Source organism: Psammomys obesus, unplaced genomic scaffold (genome assembly GCF_907164565.1).
Source record: "Psammomys obesus unplaced genomic scaffold, mPsaObe1.curated_primary_1811, whole genome shotgun sequence".
Classification (NCBI taxonomy): domain Eukaryota; kingdom Metazoa; phylum Chordata; class Mammalia; order Rodentia; family Muridae; genus Psammomys; species Psammomys obesus.
Genome location: NW_026589833.1, coordinates 92,704 through 99,004, shown reverse-complemented (window position 1 = coordinate 99,004; position 6,301 = coordinate 92,704).

Sequence of the window (6,301 nt, the reverse complement as noted above, 5' to 3'; positions counted from 1 at the left end):
CAACCATGTTTGTCAAAGCTTTATTTGTAAGAGCCAGAAGCTGGAAACAGCCCAGATGCCCCTCAACTGAAGAATGGATGCAGAAATTGTTGTACATCTACACAATTGAGTATTACTCAGCAATGAAAAATAAGGGAATCATGAAATTTGCAGGTAAATGGTGGGACCTGGAATGGATCATCCTGAGTGACCAGTCCCAGAAACAGAAAGACACACACATCTACTCACTCATATAGACATATAACAGGATAAACCTACTAAAATCTGTTCATCTAAAGAAACTAATCAAGAGAGAGTACCCTGACTAAAATGCTCAATCCCCTCCCGAAAGGCAAAGGGGATGGACATCAGAAGAAGGAGAAAAGAGGAAATTGTTTTCTTTCTAATTTATTGATTTCAGCTCTGAGTTTGATTGTTTCCAATCTTCTACTCTTCAGTGTGTCTGCTTCTCCCCCCCCCCCCAGGGCTTTTATTTGTTCTATTGAGTTGCTTGTAGAAGTGAGGCACTTAGTGCTATGAACTTTCCTTTTAGCGCTGCTTTCATTTTGTCCATAAGTTTGGTAAGTTATGCCTTCATTTTTATTGAATTTTAGGTAGTCTGTAATTTCTTTTTTATGTCTTTCCTAACCAAGCTGTTATTGAGAAGAGAGTTGTTTAGTTTCCATGTGTTTTTATGGTTTTTGTTATTTCTTTTTTTTTGTTGTTGAGGTCTAGTTTTAGGCCATAGTTGTCTGATAGGATACAAGGGATTATTTCAATCTTCTTGTAATTTGAGAGTTGCTTAGTGTCCGAGTATATGGTTAATTTTTGAGAAGGTACAGGGAGGTGCTGAAAAGAAGGTATAGTCTTTTGACTTTGGGTGAAACGTTCTGTAGACATCTATTAGATCCATTTGATTTAGGACTTCTGTAAGTATCATTATTTCCCTATTTAGCTTCTATTGCCTGATGAGGTGGAGTATTGAAGTCTCCCACTATTGAGGTGTGGGGATCAATGTTAGATTTAAGCTTTAATAACTTTTAATTTACAAATGCAAGTGATCTTGTATTTGGGACATAGATGTTCAGGATTGTGATATTCTCCAGGTGGATTTTTTTTCTTTAATGAGAATGAAATGCCCCTCCTCATCTTTTTAATTAATTTTGGTTGAAAGTCTATTTTATTAGATATTAGGATAGCTGCCCCAGCTTGTTTTCTGGTTCCATTTGCTTGAAAAACATTTTTAAACATTTTTGCTCTTAGGTAGTGTTTATCTTTGTTACAGAGGTGTGTTTCTTGGATTCAATAGAATGTTGGATCCTTTTTCTGCAACCATTCTGTTAGTCTGTGTCTTTTCATTGGGGAATTGAGTCTGTTGTTGTTGATAAATAATAATGACCAATGAATGTTAGTTCCTTTTAGTGTGGAGTTGACTGTGTTTCAATGCTTATTTTCTTTTAATTTTTTGTTGTGACATTATCTATATCCTGTATTTTCTTGGGTGTAGTTGATTTTGTTGGATAGTTTTCCTTTTAGTATCTTTTGTAGGGCTGGTTTGCTGTGTAGATATTGTTTAAGTTTAATTTTTTCATGGAATATTTTGTGTTCTCCATCTATGTTGATTGAAAGTTTTGCTCTATATAGTAGACTGGGTTGGCATCTGTACTCTCTTAGAGTCTGCATGACATCTGCCCAGGTCCTTCTGGCTTTCATAGTTCTGGTGTGATTCTGATAGATCTTTCTTTATATGCTACTTGGCCTTTTTTTTCCTTGTTATTTTTAATATTTTTCTTTGTTCTGTAGATTTAGTATTTTGACCATTATGTGACATGAGGAGTTTCTTTTCTGGTCTAGTCTATTTGGTAGTCTATAGGCTTCCTGTATATTAAGAACATCTTTCTTTAAGTTGGGACAATTTTCTTCTATGATTTACTTGAAAATATTTTCTGTACCTTGGAGCCTGGAAAATTCTTTTTTATCTATTCTTAATATTCTTAGGTTTTGTTTTTTCATAATGTCCTTAATTTCTTGGATGTTTTGTGTTTGAAGCTTTTTCAATTTTACTTTTTCTTTGAGAGATGTATTGATTTTTTTCAATTGTACCTTCAGTACCTGATATTCTCTCTTCCATCTCTTGTACTCTGTTGGTGATGCTTACTTTTGTGTTTTCTGATCTTTTCTTTAAGTTCTTCAGTTCCAGTGTTTTCTTCATTGATTTTAATTCTGTTTGCATGTCTTGAACCATTTCCTTCATCTGTTTGAATGTGGATTCAATGTCTTTCCATGATGGCCTATTTATTTATTTATTTATTTATTTATTTATTTATTTATTGTTGTACCCACTTGTGGGGAAGGTAATTCGTGGGTCTTCGAAGAGGACCAGGCATGAGAGGAAAACAGGCGAGAGAGAAGAACGGGACCAAGCAGTTTTCCTTGTCAAAGTCCGTTTATTATGGGACAAAGCTTTACTTTTAAGCTCAAAGAATAAGGAAGTAAAAAATTGGAGGGAGAGGGGCAGGAGGTTATCTGGTGAGCCATTGAGGCATTCCAAGGTTTTTCATTAACTGTTAAAACCGGTCAGGTGGGGGGTGATTCTCGGTCTCAGGAAGCAATCTTCTCAGGAAGCAATCTTTCCAGGTGATCAAAGCTGATTGCATGCCCTGGCGCCAGCATTAGCCGTGACTTCGTGCCTGGGATTCTTGGTCTCCGGCATCTCCCCCTTTCTTGTAATAAAGAAAAATGGGCAAAGTATCTGTCTTAGGCTATATGATGAGCACCCAAGCCCAGCACCGTTATATGAAGTGATCCGCCTGTCCTAGGCTATGTGAGTTGACTCCATACTTGGACCCACAATAATCCCGTCATCGGCTGTGGTCACAGCTATTGTGAGGTGACCAGCCTGTCTTAGGCTATGTGACCTGCCTCCAAGGTGTGGACTCACAATACTCCCATCAATGGCTGCAATCACAGCTTCGCAGGTGTGCCCCTGGGCTTGGCATCATAATATTCCCGTCACTGATAGCTCCGCAGCCATTTAAAATATTTACACGGGCGCGACTCTCTGGCTAGCCGGGTGAAGTCAAAGGCTGTTGAGGTATCTTCCTCAGGCACATCAGGGGACTCCTGACTGCTATGGGTAACAGCCAGCTGGTGGTAATGAACTGCACAGAACTTCTGTTAAGTGTTTCCACCTGTTCCTTAACAAAGGAAGTTAGTCTTTTAAATACCCAAGGTCCAAAGGAGAGGAGAAGGAGAAGACCCACGAAAGGACCGAGGATAGAAGGAAGAAGGAATAATAAAGGAGAAGTGGAAAACCAATTTTGATACAAGACTCTTGTTTCTCTCTGTTCCGTTTTTGTTCCTACAAACTGGAGCGAACCTTATTGATACTGCTTTGCACTAAACCTGTTTTGTCAGTGTAAAAGCAGCATTCTTCCTTGAGCACGGCACAAAGTCCACTTTCCTGGAGAAAGACCAAATCTAAACTGTGCCTGTTTTGTAAGACCACCTCAGATAAGGACACCATAGAATCTTTTAGGTCCTATAAGCTTTTTTGCAAATCTTGTAGGTCTTTGTCCACTGCCAGGGAGAGTTGATTAAATTGTTGCTGGGAGTTAATTAGGGAGGCTATGCCTGTACCAGCTCCAGCGGCTCTGAGCCCCAGAATTACAGTTAGAGTAATGGCAGTTAAGGGCTCGCGTTTAACTAAAGATGGATGTACCCCTTTTTCCCAAAACTGAAGGAATTCATCCTTAGAATGTATAGTCAGTTTTGGGAAAAGCCGTACAAGGACACAATAATCTCTACGGGCTAAAAAGGTGGAGCTTACAAGATAAGGAGTAAGACCAGTGGAGCAGGCAAAATAAGTGCCATTAGGTGCAACAATATATGTAAAGCTTGAGTTTACAACAAGAGTAATATTGCAAAGCCACTGGGGGAAGCATAGAAGGTCCCAATAGGCATGTTCCAATTCCAGACACCTGTGTGACTGTAAGGTTGACTCCTTCTGGGTGCTGTCACCGTAAGGCATTAGAATTATTAGTTGTAATTACTTCTAAGGGTAAGGCTATGCCCTCGTAGAAGGGTGGCTGTGGTAACACACCCAGCATTCCTGAAAATCAGTGATGTTAATTTGATGTATGGCCTCTTTGTTGAAGGGCAGAAGCAGAAGGAATGTAATTGCCTTTGGCAAGGTTACTAAGTGACTAGAAATCACAGGATGGCCCACTAAGATGTGCTAATAATGGTAATTTGGAAAGTTCCTCAGAAGAGTTACTTAGGAAGCCCTGAGGGAGAGGAGGATTTAAGGTATTTCAGGAAGATGATCTTATCGAAAGCCCCAGATCAGCCAGGAATGCACTATTGTATCTGGGCAGTAGTCCTGTCGAGCCAGATGCCAAAATTCAGGGGGCAGCAAGGTGCCAGAAGGTCCCCCTTTATTTTATTTTTACAAGGCCATAATCCCAAGGGAACCGGGCCTGTCTTAGGTGGAAAAAGGGGGGGAACAGAAGACCACTGTGGATTCCCTTACCCATCACTGGCTAACCTGTTCAGCTCACTGGGATGATTAGCATTAGGCCTATTCATAGTCTTGGCTGACCATCTCCAGCCTTTGATAGTGCACCTGGATGGGCTGTACCTTTAGGGCATCAATCTGCTGTTTAATAAAAGCTATAATTTTATTGAAAAGAACAGGTCCTATTGAAAGAATTATCAATAAGATAGGCAGGGAACCAAGGAAAGGAAGGAGATAGGGAAGGAGCCCATTCCTGTGCTGCTTAAGCCCACCATGAACATATATCAGCTGGAGGCAAAGGATCATGGTCCATGGAAACAGTTGTTTTTCTTCCATCATTTCTGTAAAGAGATATAAAAAGAATATGTTCTCAGGGTAATTCTTTTACCCTGGACTGATGAGTGTTATTATTATTATTATCTATATGCTTTAGTAATCATTCTGGCAACCATCTGGCTGCATCTATCTCTTTAGAATAGCTGCAAACTGCTCCTCTGCCCCGTATCAGGACAGGATCTAGACCATGCCATTTGTTGTCCAAAGGATCTTTCTATAGGACAGTAGCAAACTGTCTTTGTGTATCCATATGCCAGAAACATTCCGAAGCTGAACGTCCATATTTTCAAGTTTCAGGCCCTTGTTAATTAAAGTGTTAATTAAAGCCTCACAGTACTTTTCCAGAGTACGGAGGAATGTAACTGCCCCAGACCCTGGTCCTCTGCTCGGGCAGAGATAAGAAAGTGAGCAAGCGAAGACCTCCACTCTGCAAAGAAGAATGACCAGATCTACGCTTGAGAGATAACATCACCTAGCAATCAACCCAGATGGACTCAATTCTTCTCCTGAAGAGCCCCTGACCTTCTCTCAGGCTTGATCTTCAGAGAAGACACAGGTTGAAGCTAATTGCTCTCCCACCTTTGGATGTAGCTACATCCCCACTAGCAGGAAATTCTGAACATGAATTAAAGATCAGATATTCCCCAGGTGTCTGGCCAGGAATGACCAGACCTGAAAGTCAGCTACCTAGCCCCTCATTCAATTATGAGTAGCCAGGACTGCAACCCCTGAACTTCCCTGTGTTCCCTTCCCTAACAACCTGAGGCTTATGTCTCTTGGGGCCCGCTCTTTGCTGACTGGCAGAGTGACCCCAACGTGTGTTAGCCCCGATAGACCTCTTGCTTTTGCATAAAGCCTCCGAGAGTTTCCTATGATAGCCTCTCTGGAAATTAAGCTCGTGCCAGGCTTATTTTAAAAAAGTTAAAATAAAAGCTGTATGGGATGTAAAATTTCTAGGAGACCCTTTGATGGGGGACCACTCCCCCTTTTTTATTTTTTAAGTATTTTTTATAGATAAATGTGCCCTTTGTACTATCTTTTTTTGTCCCTGTGGATTATAGGGCATGCCTGTAATATGTTTAATATTAAGTTGTTGACAAAATTTTGAAAACATATTTCCAACATAGCCAGAGCCATTATCTATTTAAGTTGTGTTGGTAGTTTTAATATAGCAATTGCTGACAGTGTATGAGCAATAACATTTTTTTCCAGCTTTACCAGTTTGGAGTGTGGAAAATATAAACCCACTATATTTTGAATTACCAAATTTCCACTTGCTGAATAACATTAGGTACAAGGCCACAGGGACTGACTGCAAGATGGGGAGTAGGCAAAAGGACAACACAAGAAGGACGTTGTTTAAACAAGTCAGCTTTATAATTACCTTTAGTTAAAGGTCCTGGAAGGTTAGAATGAGCTTGTAAATGTCCAATGTAAAAGGAAAAGTTCTTTTTTGTATCAAATTTTGAA